The following is a 19,126-nucleotide window of genomic DNA, read 5'->3' as shown; positions in this document are numbered from 1 at the left end:
TTGTATTCTCAGGTCACCAGTAGACAGGTACAGATGACCAAGTTTTGAGAAGATGGAGCTTTCAAGACTCGTCTTTATTTTGATTGTTCATTTTTTGGTGTTGTATAAACTACAGAACAAACTTGTATTAAAATTATACTATTAATGCAATGGATGATGTTGTTGCTTGTTTACTATTATGCATTGTTGTGATACTGTACATGACGTCCTCTGCCCCCGAACGTTTCCGTTTGTTCCGGTTTGGGGGTGTGACAGAATCTGCCCTAAGCCCACAACCAAACAAGGAACTGGAAATGAGGCGGAAGTCACACATCCCATTGTTTGTTAGGTCTTCGTTTTATATAACCCTTGTGTATTCACTTGGTACTCACAGAGTTAACTGTAATAGTTCCTTTATATTTGATGAAAGCATTCTTTAAGAAAAACCCTTTTTTTCTTTAGTAAAAATAGTAACCACAACAGTTCCTTCTATAATCACTTAGCTTATAAGAGCTATATATAATCTAATATCGAACGAATAGTTAATTGTGTGAATCTGCCCTAAGCCCACAACCAAACTGAAGGGTTTTGAGCATTCTAACACTCCTAAGGTGTACATGCAACCTTAGAAACCTTGGATCTATGTTTTACTATGATACATGCAAAATTGATTTTCCAAGGTTCTTAACCTATCTAGCATAGCATGGGGAACGTTTAAACATAAATGCTAGAAGAAGAACATACTTTTTGTAGTTTGGATTCCTTGAGAACCTTGTGAGCCTAGCACCTCAAGTGTGATGCCTCAAATGTCTCACACAACACTACAACACTTGGAATAACCTTGAGAGAAGTTTCACTAAACCTCAAAATCGGATTGCCCTCTATCTTGTACAAGTAGTCCCGATTTTGCTTGCATGGGGTTCTTTATATAGTTGTGACACAAGTAGGGTTACACCATGTAAACCCTAATTGTCATGGCTTTCCATATTCCATGATCCATGGGTTTGTAACCTCCATGGACTATCCATAAAGCACCTTATGGGTTTTAACCCAATCCATACAAACCATGGATCATTAGCCCACTATACAAGAATAGATGATTTACACAATCAACCCCATATATTTAATTAGTCTCTTTTTGATCATTTAATTAATTCCAAATTAATTCTTTAATCAATACTAATTAAATAATATTATTAATATATTAGAACTTATAATATATTAATAATCCTTAAGTTTCCTTTCTCTCATTTAGTCTATCCAAGTGTTGCAATGCCATGCAACCCAAATGGACCATGCTAACCGGGTCAAGTACATACCAGAAATAGTTATGGACTTAGACACCTTATCCAACAGTCTCCCACTTCGATAAGTCTAATAACTATAACTCCTCGAAAAGCCAAACTCTTTGACTTTCTCATCGAAACAAAGATTCCATCTGTGAGGTGCTTGTTTTAATCCATAGATGGATTTCTCAAGCTTACACACTCTATTAGGGTACTCTGCACTGACAAAACCCTCTGGCTGACTCATGTAAACATCCTCAGCCAACTTTCCATTAAGGAAAGCGGTTTTGACATCCATTTGCCATATTTCGTAGTCATGAAATGCAGCAATGGCTAGCATAACCCTAATAGACTTAATATTCGCTACTGGTGAAAAGGTCTCATCATAATCAACTCCCGGAGTTTGAGAAAAGCCCTTTGCAACCAGTCGTGCCTTATAAGTGTGTACATTACCATCCATGTCAGTCTTCTTCTTGAAGATCCATTTGCACCTGACTGTCTTACGACCTGGTACATTGTCAACCAAGTTCCAAACTTGATTGTCATACATGGACTGTATCTCGCTGTCCATAGCCTCTTTCCATTTAGCAGCCTCAGGGCCTGCCATGGCTTCCGTGTAGCTGTTAGATTCATCCAGACTCACCAGTGTGCTATCACTGATAAGTGTATCACCTTCCGCAGTAATATGGAAACCATAGTAATGCTCAGGTGCATTCCTAACTCTCGTGGAACGCCTCAGAGGTACAGACTCTTCATATCGGATAAACAGGAGTTTCCTCCTCAGGTTGATTGCTAGGGTTTCAGGTTCCTTCACCACTTGACTCTTGAATTTCTTCAAGGTCAATTTGCCTCCCACTGTTTCCTTGTCTTATGAATTCTCTCTCTCTCTCGAAAGACTCCTCTCCTTGCTACAAAGACCACATTATCACTAGGTATGTAGAAGAGGTAACCAAAGGATCTCTATGGGTAGCCGATGAAAATACACCTCTCACTTCGAGGTTCGAGCTTATCGTGATACTCACGCCTCACAAAAGCCTTTGCAACCCCATATATTGATGTGGTCCAGATTTGGAACTTTTCCGGTCCACATCTCATGAGGTGTTTTGGCAACCTTCTTTGTAGGGACTAGATTAAGGATATGGGCGGCAGTCTCTAAGGCATACCCCCAGAATGAGATTGGTAGCGAAGCTCGACTCATCATGGAACGAACCGTATCCAACAAGGTTCGATTGCGCCTCTCAGCCACACCATTAAGCTGTGGTGTCCTGGGAGGTGTCAATTGTGAGATAATCCCACATTCCTTAAGATAGTCAAGGAACTCTGTACTAAGATACTCACCACCTCGATCGGATCGAAGCATCTTAGTGTTCCTGCCCAATTGATTCTCCACTTCCTGTTTTAACTCTTTAAATCTTTCAAAGGTCTCTGACTTATGCTTGATTAAGTAGAGATATCCATATCTGCTAAAATCATCAGTAAAAGTCACATAGAAGCGGTTAGCATCTCTTGTGGCGGTTCTAAAGGGTCCACATAGATCAGTATGTATGAGGTCCAACAAATCCTCACCCCTAGCACAAGTACCAGTGAAGGGTGACTTTTTCATTTTCCCAAGCAAACAAGATTCACAACTATCATCTGATTTTAGGTCAAATGACTCCAAGACTCCATCCTTTTGGATTTGGCCTATGCGTTTCTTGCTTACATGTACAAGACGACAATGCCATAAAGATGCTTTATCCAAGCTTGTGGAAGAATCTATACACAATACATTATTTCCTAGGTTATCAACAACCGACACAGTTTCATATACACCATCACAAGGTAATGCTTTAAAATAAAAAAACATTATTAAAGAAAGCATTAATACCACCACTATCATTATCAAATGAAAAGGTAAAACCTTCTTTGTACAGACCATGAAAGGAAATAATATTTCCTGCCATTTCAGGCGAATAACAACATTTATTCAAGTCTAATGTTAACCCACTACTTAGCAACAAATAATAAACTCCAATCTTGGTGACAGGTGGAACTTTCCTATTTCCCATGATCAAGTTTATCTTCCCATGCTCCACATTCTCACTTCTTATTAGTCCCTGCAAATCACAACATATGTGAATACTACAACCTGTATCAAGGACCCAAGAATTAGAATAGGATGAGTTATTAGACAATATAGTGTAAATACCTACATGGTTGAGTTTTACTTTCCCATCCTTCACATCTTGCTAGTACTTTGGGCAGTTTCGCTTCCAGTGCGACTTTTCATGGCAATAGAAGCATTCAGCCTCTTTAGGATTAGCAGGAGGAGTGATGAAACCTTTCTTGGTTCCACTTGAAGAGGATCCATCAGGGGTATTTCCCTTGGTACCCTTCGAAGGGCTCTTCCTCTTCTTTCCTTTGTCTTGCCCGATTGCCAAGACAGGGGCCGCGGTAAGAGTAGGAGTAGTAACGACTGACTTACCTTTAAGACCACTTTCCGCGGTCTTTAAATGTCCTTGAAGTCTGCTGAGTGTAACTTCCTCCTTGTTCATGTGGTATGTGATGCGGAATTGAGCATAACACGAAGGTAAAGAGTGCAAAATGATATCAATTGCTAACTCCTCTGGGAAGTTCACATTCAGTTTCAGCAAACGGTCCACATACCTTTGCATTTCTGCATGTGGCCCGTGATGGGTTCACCATCCTTCATCCTGGTTGTTATCATGGAGGAGATGATTTCATATCGCTCTTGACAAGCACTCTGATGGTAGCGGTCCATCAAATCCTAGTGCATCTCAAAAGGATAGAAGTCATCATAGGACTTTTGGAGCTCGGCTATCATAGTGGCCAACATGATACATGCCACTTTGGTAGCATCTCTTTCATGTGCCTGATATTCAGCGATCTCCTTAGGAGTAGCAGACGACTCAACTTCCTTACGCTCCTTGTCGATGACATATTCCTTGTCCTCATACCGAGTGACCATCCTGATGTTCCTGATCCAATCCATAAAGTTGGATCCATCAAAGATGACTCTCCTACAAAGGTTCATGAGAGAGAAGGAGCCGGTAGGGTTTGAGCCAGAAGCAGCATTGTTGGAAGACATCTGAAAAGAAGAAAGACAAGTTTAGATTAGATATAAAGATAGTCCTTAATAAAACACCCAAATGTAATATTAAGGCTAGAACCCAACACAATATTTTATAACTTAGAAGAGGGATGTCGTAATCCAAGCTATAAAATATTTGAAGGTAGGTGAATGACGATTCACCAATTTCCACCATGAAAACGAAATAAATTATTAGGTTTTAATTGGTTTTGAAACTCCTAGATTCTTTGAGATTCATTGAACTTTTCAATAGCATGTTTCAATCTCGAGTGTGCCCTTCAGGTTTTGTGACTGGGATGTCGAGGATCATAAAACAAGGTGTGAAGTAACCATGCAAATTACTTGGTACCCTTAATATTTACCCCTCAATCGATGTGTCGGTTAACCACACGCGCTCCATCGATACTATGATAAACATTAAGTTACCCTTTGCCTACCTTGTTAAGTCTAGGTTAGTGTGCCGGTTAACCACACACGCTCCACTAACAACTTAATCAAAGTGCAAAGTGTAATTTTATGGGTTACCACCTTATTCACATTTTCCTAAAGTAACTAAGATTGGGAATTTATAAAATATTTAGTTACTTTATATTCATTATACTTTTAATGAAGATTTAAAGTCCTTGTCTTACCCGTTCGGCTAACGACCCTCCACCGATCAAGGAAGCGGTGGGTGAGAGTGGACACCCATTAAGCTGCCATTTTATAGGCAACAACCTTATACCCCCCTTATAGACCGGCTTCGTGAATGAGGCCTACTAACGGTAAAACGACTTGTTCTTATACATATATATATTATTAACTTATAATATTATAAAGTATAAGGGTGGAATTTTAACTTTTAAAATTCTAGGGGTTGGAACTAAAGTTTTAAAGTGACTTTACATGTTCCAAAACTTGAGGGCAAGTTTTGTAACTTTCAAAACTTTTCATCTTTCATAACTTATGAGTTAATGGATTAATAAAATGAGAGACTTTTCATTTTATGTAACCTATGTGTTTAATAATGGACTTTAAAAGAATGACTTTTGGTAGTCCATAACTTGAGGACAAATTATGGATTCCATTAAAACACATAATGATCAAGAATTAAACTAATCAGCAGGTTACAAATAATTCCTGTGATCTTCTAAACTCATAAGTTCATGAATGTTCATATCAACAATTTCAAGAATCATAAATAAACCATATAAAACTTGAAATTTTGATAATAGCTATTGAAAATGGATTAGCATAACCATTACACCATCTAAAACAAGTTTAATAACACCAAAACAGTTTAGGGTAATGTTTCTAGTCCATTTCTAGCAGCAAAACTCAAAAATGTGCATTCAGGGGCTCCTACTCGTCGAGTGCACAAACCTACTCGACGAGTAGGATGAATTTGGTAATGGAATCGGCGAGTTCATGCTGCAGTGTGCAGAAAAATGAGTTTTTTTCACAATTTTCAATGAAGTATCAAACAAACAAGCCTAGGCTCTGATACCACTGAAGGCTTTTGAGCATTCTAACACTCCTAAGGTGTACATGCAACCCTAGAAACCTTGGATCTATGTTTTACTATGATACATACAAAATTGATTTTCCAAGGTTCTTAACCTATCTAGCATAGCATGGGGAACTTTTAAACATAAATGCTAGAAGAAGAGCATATATTTTGTAGTTTGGTTTCTTTGAGAACCTTGTGAGCCTAGCACCTCAAGTGTGATGCCTCAAATGTCTCACACAACACTACAACACTTGGAATAACCTTGAGATAAGTTTCACAAAACCTCAAAATTGGATTGCCCTCTATCTTGTGCAAGTAGTCCCGATTTTTCTTGCATGAGGTTCTTTATATAGTTGTGACACAAGTAGGGTTACACCATGTAAACCCTAATTGTCATGGCTTTCCATATTCCATTATCCATGGGTTTGTAACCTCCATGGACTATCCATGGAGCACCTTATGGGTTTTAACCCAATCCATACAAACCATGGATCATTAGCCCACTATACAAGAATAGATTATTTACACAATCAACCTCATATATTTAATTAGTCTCTTTTTGATCACTTAATTAATTCCAAATTAATTCTTTGATCAATAATAATTAAATAATACTATTAATATATTAGAACTTATAATATATTAATAATCCTTAAGTGTCCTTTCTCTCATTTAGTCTATCCAAGTGTTGCAATGCCATGCAACCCAAACGGACCATGCTAACCGGGTCAAGTACATACCAAAAATAGTTATGGACTTAGACACCTTATCCAACACAAACAAGAAACAGGAAGCAAGGCGGAAATCACACATCCAACTACCTATCGGATATTAATTATATATAACCCTGGTGTATAAACTAAGGTATGATATAATTAACCACTTAAGGTCCTTTAAGTTATACTAGTTTAATAAAATGGATAAAACCTTTTACTGGTAAGTTTCTAGTTTTGTCTACCAAATGTTCTACTTGAAAAGTATGGTTTTGTACTAGAAAACGATGTATTGAATTTGTATCCTATAACCTGACCTATACCTGGTACTCCTTATGATTACTTAGTGTATATGGAATATATATATATATATATATATATATATATATATATATATATATATATATATATATATATATATATATATATATATATATATATATATATATATATATATAGCTAAGATCGAATAGATAGTAGATTGGGTGCATCTGCTCTAAGCCCACAACCAAACAAGGAATAGGAAATGAAGCGGAAAGCACACATCCTCCTACCTGTCGGATTCGATTAATATACATTCCTGATGTATAAACTAAGGAATCATAAAGTTAGCATTATAGGCCCCTTTTCTACTGAATGTACTGTGACTCGACTGTTCTGTTCGTCGCTTGTAATGATGTAAGTTTTCCCTAGTTTATAACTATCTTTACTTGAAAATAGTTTGCATTTCCTTTCAAGTGAGAATATCACAATATGAAAGTAATGGGAAAATGTAAGTATGCAGTAGTCTTTTAAAGTGACTACTGAAGTACTGACTACCTTAAAAACCGGATTGTTTACTTAAGGTCATAATGTGATGTGGTTGTAACCATACTAATAACGTTCTCCCTCCAGGAGACTCTGGTTACAAAACACGACTTAACAAACAAATTGCTAAGCCGTGAAATAGTCTCACATTGGTGTTATCTTGTTCTTGTTATACCACTTTTATTATCACCTTTTGTTTAGAATAAATGAGTTAGTGATCATTGGTATAATTTTGTTAATCATGATTTGTTCTGCTGTTATAGTATATTGTATGTTCCTCCCTGGCTCTCTTTATTGTATGTTCCTTCCTGTTTCTCTTTATAGTATGTTCCTCCCTGTTTCTCTTTATAGTATGTATTGAACCCCTAAACTATACCTATTATAGTTTACTAGTATGTTTACTTGAACTGTTACTGACTTGAATAAAATACTCATTTATCTACTGAGTTATGATTTGAATATGATAGTTATCACAAATAACATTTACACAATTATCACAAATAACTCACCTTATGTGGGTGATTCAATCGAATATGCGCGTAAGGATGATGTGATAACCCGAAATTTCTATTCTGTACAACCCTTCAATTCAATAGAAGTCAGAAGAGTTGCTGCTAAGTTTCAAACTTTTTGGAATAAGTTTGGGTATTATAGGATTTACGCTTTAGGAGATATCAGGAGAGAGGATGCCTTAGGGTTATAGTGCATCACTGTTATTCCTAAACTCCAATAAATTGGGGTTTACTGCCTGAATAAAATATTTATAGCTAAAAACCCTAAATTTGGGAGTATATATATGACACTTAGTCATTATTTACACTTTTTCCAAATCTCAAGATCCAAATCCATTTCTCTCTCAAGTATCATCCAAAAACTTTTCAAGATCTTCAATCTAGTAAGTGTTTCTAGCTTTCTTAAGTTGTTATATGACTTAATCTAGTGTTTTAACACACTTCTATACGTGAAATCATTCCAAAAGGGTCAATCTTCAAGTTTCACCAAGAACACACACTAGTGTTCTTGGACTTTTGGACCTTTTCGAGCTTCTACCTTGTAAGTACTTCTATCCTAGAGTATCTTAAGGCTTGTTACACTTCTATATCACAAGAAATCATCCAAGAACACCAAGATCAAAGGTGTTTACGGTCCAAGAACACCTTGGACCGTAAACCCTATTTAGGGTGCCAATGTGTGCCCTAGCTTATCCTAAGCCTTAGCAACTAGCTTAGATCCCTTCATTGATGTGTTAAGGACTTGAAAACATCAAAATACCATAGATCATATGTTTTTACGGCCGTAAACACATGGAATAGTGGTCCATGGGCCGTAAACTACATATAGGGGTGATTTGATGCCACAAACACTTCTATAGGCTTATGCTTCAAGTAGAATAACTTCTAAGGACTTATAAGGCTTGAAAACACAAAGTGGTCAAAGAAGCATGAGTTTACGGCCGTAAACTCATGGGTTTACGACCGTAAACTCAATGAGTTATGGTCTAGAAACCGTAAACTCATAAAAGGGGTTCCTTTGAACCCTAAACCCAATAGCTAAGTCCTACAACCCTTAGATGCAATCCTTAGGACTTATAACACTTATATAAGGTGTTTAACATGCCTTAGGATGTCTTAACTTTGTTATTTGGTTGTTTAAGGACTAATTGGTTACATATATGTGATAATATATGTTAACTAGGATCATAGAGTGTGTACAAGTCTTCACTTGACACCTAGCATCCTATACAGTCTGTGCTTCCCAACCACTCACTACAGGTGAGTTCATACCCCTTAATCAATGTTTTAAATGTTTTTAAATACTTTTATGGGGGGGATACAAGTTGAATCATACTAGTTATTATATCAATCACATGTGATTGATAACTAGCATGCAAATGGATTTACTACACTGTTAGTTGTTTTACCAAACAGATTACTTCAAATGGCTTTACAAAATGTTTTTACTTGTTTAAAACTCTTTATCAAACTGTCTTACATACATAATGATTCTTTTCAAAACCCTGTTACAATTGTGTTTCAAACAAAGGTTTTCCTTATACTTAAAATTGTTCTTATATACTGCTTTCAAACCGTTTTACAAACTGACATCAAGTCATCTTTCTTAGTAGTTTAAAACTCTTCAAAGATTTTACAAAACTTCTTTTATGCTTTTATATTATCAAATTGCATGCCTATATATGTATAGTTATATAAGTAATGTTTAAAGGACTTAGGAAGGCTAGCTCGCTTTATCTACTTTTCCTCGTTGGGATGTGGCTTTAGGGCATCGGTCATCCGTCCGAAGGTCGTTTAAATATTAGTTATATACCATGTGTACATATATAGTCATAAAGGTTCTTCCAGTCAATTCAATACCCTTGGGAAGCAAGGGTATACTTCCATGTTCATACATTACTAGTAAACTACTATAGGGGTAGTTTAGGAAGATACTAATACTAGAACAATGAATCATACAATGAGTCAGCTCATTCATGAGTCAATACATGCTAGATAGAGAGAAAGCACACAATATAGCTAGTACACACAGAACACTCCAATACATGCTAGATAGAGAGAGAGCACACAATACAGATAGTACATGCAGAACATACAATACTATATAGAGAGAACATACAGGCTAGACAGAAGGAGAACATACAATACAGCTAGCACACAAATACATTACATATACAGTTATACATTTATGTGAGCCATTAAACGGGGCATGGCACTACCTGCCATGACTGTTTTTGTATCCAGAATCTCCTTAATTGGGGAGCGTATGAGTTTGTGTATAGATCTATACTGGATTGACTATCCTACACCTTGCTGCTCGCTACAGTGGGACTTGCAAGTCTACGGGTGCCAAACGTCATTTTTACGGCATCTTACATTGTCGTTTTACTATTGAGTCGGTAGCAGGATACAGGCCGATCACATGGTACTTTAAATTACATTTAGTTTAAGGTAGTTAGTACAACAGTAGTCACTTATTTATAATACTACAGTACTTGATTATTTTCCCATTACATTCACTTCGTGAACATTCACACGATGCACGGTAATGTAGAAGTTATATTTTTGGTTAATGATAGGCAGATTTGGGAAAATACACACTCTTACATGAGACACAGATAGATACTAGATGCCTTGGTAGAAGGATACTTTTAGTAGGAAACATAGGGTTTTCTAGGAGGTTCAAAACTTTTACATACTTATACTTCACATACTTACAAATTCATACTTACAAATGCTTTTTCACAAATACAGACACTAAAATACTTATGATCTCACCAGCTTTAAAGCTGATACTCTCTTTCAAAATAACTTGTATCCTCAGGTCATCAGTAGACAGGTACAGATGCAAGGTTTAGAGAAGATGGAGCTTATTCAAGACTCATCTTTCATTTTGATTTATAATTTGGTGTCTATATAATTTGATAGAACACACTTGTATTAAAATTATATTATTAATGCAACAGATGATGTTGTTGCTTGTTTACTACTATTCATTGTTGTGATACTGTACATGACGTCCTCCGCCCCAGAACGTTTCCGCCGTTCTTAGGTTTTGGGGTGTGACAGATTGGTATCAGAGCATTGTTTATAGTGAATTGAGTATATCAACCCATAAAAGATATACAGACTATAAATGCAATGGGATTAAAATACTCTGACCAAGAGTTTATACTTTAAATAATAAAATATTTAATTAAGTATACGTGCCTGCATTCATACTAAAATCAGTGTCACAACGACAAGAACAAAATTATTACGATTGTTGAATATCACAATTAAGCTTGGGGTGTATGGTCAGTCCTGGGAATGGCATAACCTGATCAACTATGCTGGTCCGAGGAGTGATTAGCATATAACCAAGAATGGTTGTGATGTGACGACAAGTCTAAAAACTTACCAACACGACCACAATGAAATACCATAGGGGTATTTAGTGTTACTGTAATTACTTATCTGAGAACTAAATAGATTTTTATTAGTATGTCAATAGTTGTTTAGTGGATACACTAAGGTTATATGTACTAGGATGTCATAGACTTAGAATCTGTGAATCTTTGCTTTATGTCCTGTCCTCGTTGGGTTGGGGGCTTAGAGTTAGGGTCACTTATTCGAAGGTCTATCCTATCCTAAATACATATAACTGGTATGCGCTAAACAAGTATTGAAACAACTGATAAAGATCATCTTATAATTATCTTAGTTAGTTCGTCTATTTAGTTAGTTCTCATTGTCTCCTTTTCTCGCGTAGATAACATGGCTGGATTCCATCCCTACGACAACTTGTACTTCCCTAACCAGGGTAATGAAGGCGGGTTTGAAGCTGACCCAGGAAATGACCACCCAATCCCTGTGGAAGGTCACCAGGCTGAAGGCTTAGGAGATTGTTCCGACACCGAGCCTGAAGTGGAGAACCTACCCCCGATGGCTCTTGTTCCAAATCCTAACCCTCGTCCGGCCTTTCAAGGCCCGACGCCTCCATGGGTGGAAAGCTTGGAAACATGGAGCCAAGGGCAGGACCAACCCATGCCATTTAATGGAGACCGAAGCTTTTATGACCTAAGCGAAGGGGGCTCAGCAGACAGAGTCTTGCCAATCCTGGTCCGTAGAGTGGCCCGGAATGAGATTCAAGGCAGGACAGCCCTACACCAAATCACAGAAGTCGTCGCCAATGCGAGAATGCATACCCTCCGCACCATTCGACTGGAAGATGCTCGTGAGAGATCTGAGAGAGACCATGAAACCCTACTGCAAGCCCTGGCTGAATCACGAGCCGAAGTCATAGAACTCCGAGTACGCCAGAGGGTGTACGAAAGACACCTCCTTGATGTGGAACGTCAACTGGCTGATCTAAGGGTTCACCAGAGGGATGACCGTCACCAGTAGTAGATGCCTTACTTTCTTTCCCGGTTATAAGGAATCGTTTTCCTATCTATGTCCTAAGTGGCATTTTTCTATAAAACTATCTTGTACTTTAGGTACTTTTAGTTAGGCCTTTATGCGGCCCAAAACCTTTCTACTCTAGATATGATGTAAGACCTTCTACAAGGTCAATTTTTCCGAACTCTTTACGTCATGAATATCAAGGATATTGACGGTCGGCTAACTTCTGAGTCATTCTTTGTTCAAATACTTTCATCATGCTATCATGGGAGTCTATCGGAAACCCACTCTAGTCGAGTTATTAAACTAGGGAAATTTAACTCAGGGATCATTCCCAATTCTTTTCAAGGGTTGGATCATGTTATTTACCAACCGATAGTACCCGGTTTTAGACGTCAAGCGTCTTGTGACCATTCTATGAACTTACTCCTACTCCGTACTAGGACTGCATCATAGGGATGTAGGTCAAACCTGCGAGAACATACTTCTACTCTTTAAGTGATCGATCGAAATACATCTAGGTTCAATAGTAGCCTTTTCTAGAAACCCTAGTTCATTAAGAAGGATTAGTAAGAAGGTTATTATTATGATTTCCTCGCTTATACATTCCCAAATTATATATAATGAAGACCTGGTAGACAATAGAATCTGAGATTTCTAACTTAGTTTCTTTTCCTCGTTGGGATGTGAAACTAAAATAGAATCACACATTTTACTATCCGCCCAGTCTTGATTATATCATAATGTGTATAAGCTAAGTTTTCATGTATAATAACTCATCCCTTAGTCAGAATCAAATAATCTAGGGTCAACCTTAGTCACTCACGAACTCCTTGTCTTTCATATTACAGAATCATGTCATCAACTGGAACCAGTCAGACGATCAACGAAACCCTTGCCTTTCCTATGGATGCCGCTACCTTTCAAGCCGCAGTTACAACTGCCGTGACGGCTGCCGTGGCAGCTGTCCTCGCGAACCGCAGCGCTATTAACACCAGCAATGCTGACGAAGGGGTTGACAATCCCGAGCATAGTATCAATACAGGAAGTCATCAAACGATAACAGTCACAGACTCGCAAAGCCGAAAAACAGAGAATAGGAAACGCAAGCGCAAAGCCCAGAAGGAACGCAAACGATCCCAAAGACTCGCCATGCAACAACAACAAGCGGCAACCCCTGCCATCCCAGTGCCAAGCAGGCCATACGAGGGAAAACTTCCGAAGTGTGATAAGTGTAGTTTCCATCATGATGGGGCTTGCCATGAAATGCAATGTTGCAATTGCCTAAAAATAGGGCACCATGCTCATAGTTGTGGAGCACCGGCCCGACCCATCACTCAAGCCCCTGGCATCGAGGTCAACCAGGCTTCCAAGAGAAGTGGTAAAGCAGGACACTTTAAAAGGAAATTTTCAAAGTGGACGAACGAGGAGGGCACTCGTGTCCACATAACTCTGACTCGACATATCACTTCCACCACCGATATTGGTGCTAGCCGGATATGTCACCAATGTGGTGAGATAGGACATCTCGAGAAGGATTGCCCGATAACGAAGAACTCCGGTGCAGACGGAAGAATACTAAGGATCACAGCTGCAGGAGAGACTACGTCGGACCCACGTTAAAGTATCTAAGGCGTTCGTAGTAACAGACACTTAAAACTTTTTAAAAACTAGTGCAACTTGAGTCGTATCTTTTGCGAGATCCCATTGGTAAAGGGATGCTCGTGCTGCGTATACTTGTCTTTTGTAGTATACCTAGTTCGCAGCAATAGTCTTGTAGTGAATCTATAGTACTGTAACTCTGTTAAAAGTTGCACTGTTGAATTTTGTCTGTAACGCCTTTATGATCAAGTCTAATGTATTTATTCCCAAGTGAGTTCGATATTATCATACGGCTAGATTCGATTCGATCCACGCAATACCAGTTTCGTACGTGCATCTCTTCCTCCGTACACGTCTTTCTAGCGAAGCCGTCATTCTAGAATTTCGAGATACTCATGCTGAGAGTACCTTATGTCCCGTACCTTTCCCGAAGACACTTCAGCAAAACTCCCCAGAATACTACTCATACAGTACGTCAAGTTCAACCCGAAGATCCATACGATTGATCTATCACTGGAGAAGGTGTACAGAAGGGTGGTATATAATCAAGGTTCTACAGGTTTAGAATTGATGATTCCACCTTAACTTCTTTTCCTCGTTGGGATGTGAGCTTAAGGAAGAATCATTTATTCGACTACCTTTTCAATCTTAATTTTATACGACTCGTATACACGAGACTGTGATCGATGAACCATGTATGACTTCTAATTTGAACTTCAGGACGGAGACTGCCCAAGACTACGAGTAATCACACCGTCATGAGAACAAACTTAGAACCCAATACGACTCCTGTAACCAGATCGCCCTACAGTCTAAACACCTACAGAGTTGCAAGAACAGTCCCGACAACGTAACGAACTACTCGGCAAAAGAACAGGAAGACCAAGCTCCTCGCGCTGGAGAGCTCCGGTCTTATTCTTCAGATAGGCGGTCAAATAGTATCATCAGTACATCGACTATCGGAGACCTCGTCAAGATTTCTATTGGAAATCATTATCTCTGCCTCGCATAGAAGAGTTGGTTGAGCAACCACAAGGAACGAGTTACCTTTCAGAAATGGACCTGAGATCCGAATATCACCAATTTCGAGTGTTAGCGAAGGATGTCCCAGAGACGACCTTCCGATCTCGATGCGGACACTGCGAGTCCGTAGTGATACCCCTCGGATAGGACCAATACGCCCATAGTATTCATGAACTTAATGGATAGGGTACGCCATTCTTACTTGGATCAGTTTGTCATTAACCTTGTAAATGACTTACTTATCTTCTCTAGTTGTAAGAAGGTAATCATAAAGAACATCTACAACAAACCATGGAACCAATACGGTCAGAGAAATGTTGCGCGGAGTTCTCTAAATACGGGTTTTGGAATTGAAGAGTCAAATTCCTAAGACACACTATTAGTGATGTGGGAATTCTTGAGGACCCTTTCAATTTATCAAAACCGTTGAGAATTTGTCAGCACCTAAGACGCCGTCGGGAATTCGCCAAATTCTAGGTTTCACAGACCTACAGTCGTAGTTCATTTAGAACTCCTCGCAAATTACGGAACCTCTTACGACTTTGACCCAGAAGGGAGCGACCCTTGACTGGGAAGAAAAGCAAGAGGGAGGAACCCGTGGAACTCCAGGTGAGAGACCAAATTCTTTTAGAAGTCTCACCCTGGGAAGGCTTAATACGCTTCGTAAATCGTGAAAAGCTATATTCAAGATAGTTAGGACCTCCGAGATTCTTGCCAGAATCGGCCCTGTAACTCACAAACTCAATCTACCTCGCGAGCTTAGTAACGTACATTCTACTCTTCACGTCTCGAACTTGCAAAAGTATCCGTCCGACGAGACTCTTGAAATCCCACTCGAAGAGATCGAGTTCCACAAGAGCCTCACCTGCGTGAAATAACCGTAGCGACCATGGACCGAGAGGTCATGTGAAGGATTCGTATCCGTTTCCCATTAGTGAAGGTTCGCTGGAATGCCAACCAAGGACCTACATTCACTTGAGAGCATGAGAATCAATCGATTAGGAAGTATCCCCACGTCTTGGCTCGATTATTCATGCCTACTTCCTTACCTAAATTCTAATTTCGGGACGAAATTCCTTCTAAGGGGGGGATGATGTGACAACCCGAAATTTCTATTCTGTACAACCCTTCAATTCAATAGAAGTCAGAAGAGTTGCTGCTAAGTTTCAAACTTTTTGGAATAAGTGTGGGTATTATAGGATTTACGCTTTAGGAGATATCAGGAGAGAGGATGCCTTAGGGTTATAGTGCATCACTGTTATTCCTAAACTCCAAGAAATTGGGGCTTACTGCCTGAATAAAATATTTACAGCCAAAAACCCTAAATTTGGGAGTATATATATGACACTTAGTCATTATTTACACTTTTTCCAAATCTCAAGATCCAAATCCATTTCTCTCTCAAGTATCATCCAAAAACTTTTCAAGATCTTCAATCTAGTAAGTGTTTCTAGCTTTCTTAAGTTGTTATATGACTTAATCTAGTGTTTTAACACACTTCTATCCGTGAAATCATTCCAAAAGGGTCAATCTTCAAGTTTCACCAAGAACACCAAGAACACACATTAGTGTTCTTGGACTTTTGGACCTTTTCGAGCTTCTACCTTGTAAGTACTTCTATCCTAGAGTATCTTAAGGCTTGTTACACTTCTATATCACAAGAAATCATCCAAAAACACCAAGATCAAAGGTGTTTACGGTCCAAGAACTCCTTGGACCGTAAACCCTATTTAGGGTGCCAATGTGTGCCCTAGCTTATCCTAAGCCTTAGCAACTAGCTTAGATCCCTTCATTGATGTGTTAAGGACTTGAAAACATCAAAAGACCATAGATCATATGTGTTTACGGCCGTAAACACATGGAATAGTGGTCCATGGGCCGTAAACTACATATAGGGGTGATTTGATGCCACAAACACTTCCATAGGCTTATGCTTCAAGTAGAATTACTTCTAAGGACTTATAAGGCTTCAAAACACAAAGTGGTCAAAGAAGCATGAGTTTACGGCCGTAAACTCATGGGTTTACGACCGTAAACTCAATGAGTTATGGTCTAGAAACCGTAAACTCATAAAAGGGGTTCCTTTGAACCCTAAACCCAATAGCTAAGTCCTACAACCCTTAGATGCAATCCTTAGGACTTATAACACTTATATAAGGTGTTTAACATGCCTTAGGATGTCTTAACTTTGTTATTTGGTTGTTTAAGGACTAATTGGTTACATATATGTGATAATATATGTTAACTAGGATCATAGAGTGTGTACAAGTCTTCACTTGACACCTAGCATCCTATACAGTCTGTGCTTCCCAACCACTCACTACAGGTGAGTTCATACCCCTTAATCAATGTTTTAAATGTTTTTAAATACTTTTATGGGGGGGATACAAGTTGAATCATACTAGTTATTATATCAATCACATGTGATTGATAACTAGCATGCAAATGGATTTACTACACTGTTAGCTGTTTTACCAAACAGATTACTTCAAATGGCTTTCCAAAATGTTTTTACTTGTTTAAAACTCTTTATCAAACTGTCTTACATACATAATGATTCTTTTCAAAACCCTGTTACAATTGTGTTTCAAACAAAGGTTTTCCTTATACTTAAAACTGTTCTTATATACTGCTTTCAAACCGTTTTACAAACTGACATCAAGTCATCTTTCTTAGTAGTTTAAAACTCTTCAAAGATTTTACAAAACTTCTTTTATGCTTTTATATTATCAAATTGCATGCCCATATATGTATAGTTATATAAGTAATGTTTAAAGGACTTAGGAAGGCTAGCTCGCTTTATCTACTTTTCCTCGTTGGGATGTGGCTTTAGGGCATCGGTCATCCGTCCGAAGGTCGTTTAAATATTAGTTATATACCATGTGTACATATATAGTCATAAAGGTTCTTCCAGTCAATTCAATACCCTTGGGAAGCAAGGGTATACTTCCATGTTCATACATTACTAGTAAACTACTATAGGGGTAGTTTAGGAAGATACTAATACTAGAACAATGAATCATACAATGAGTCAGCTCATTCATGAGTCAATACATGCTAGATATAGAGAGAGCACACAATATAGCTAGTACACACAAAACACTCTAATACATGCTAGATAGAGAGAGAGCACACAATACAGATAGTACATGCAGAACATACAATACTATACAGAGAGAACATACAGGCTAGACAGAAGGAGAACATACAATACAGCTAGCACACAAATACATTACATATACAGTTATACATTTATGTGAGCCATTAAACGGGGCATGACACTACCTGCCATGACTGTTTTTGTATCCAGAATCTCCTTAATTGGGGAGCGTATGAGTTTGTGTATAGATCTATACTGGATTGACTATCCTACACCTTGTTGCTCGCTACAGTGGGACTTGCAAGTCTACGGGTGCCAAACGTCATTTTTACGGCATCTTACATTGTCGTTTTACTATTGAGTCGGTAGCAGGATACAGGCCGATCACATGGTACTTTAAATTACATTTAGTTTAAGGTAGTTAGTACAGCAGTAGTCACTTATTTATAATACTACAGTACTTGATTATTTTCCCATTACATTCACTTCGTGAACATTCACACGATGCACGGTAATGTAGAAGTTATATTTTTGGTTAATGATAGGCAGATTTGGAAAAATACATACTCTTACATGAGACACAGATAGATACTAGATGCCTTGGTAGAAGGCTACTTTTAGTAGGAAACATAGGGTTTTCTAGGAGGTTCAAAACTTTTACATACTTATACTTCACATACTTACAAATTCATACTTACAAATGCTTTTTCACAAATACAGACACTAAAATACTTATGATCTCACCAGCTTTAAAGCTGATACTCTCTTTCAAAATAACTTGTATCCTCAGGTCATCAATAGACAGGTACAGATGCAAGGTTTAGAGAAGATGGAGCTTATTCAAGAATCATCTTTCATTTTGATTTGTAATTTGGTGTCTATATAATTTGACAGAACACACTTGTATTAAAATTATATGATTAATGCAATGGATGATGTTGTTGCTTGTTTACTACTATTCTTTGTTGTGATACTATACATGACGTCCTCCGCCCCAGAACGTTTCCGCCGTTCTTAGGTTTTGGGGTGTGACAGATGAGAAGTTCTACGAATGAATTCCCGAGACACAACGAGTTCTAAATGATATATAATGGCATATATAGGCATGAAATTAGTGTTTTACACAACTAACATGCAAGGA

The sequence above is a fragment of the Lactuca virosa genome, chromosome 3 (genome assembly GCF_052849685.1).
Source record: "Lactuca virosa cultivar CGN04683 chromosome 3, Lactuca_virosa_CGN04683_v6, whole genome shotgun sequence".
Taxonomy (NCBI): domain Eukaryota; kingdom Viridiplantae; phylum Streptophyta; class Magnoliopsida; order Asterales; family Asteraceae; genus Lactuca; species Lactuca virosa.
Note: the sequence above shows the minus strand (reverse complement) of the source record.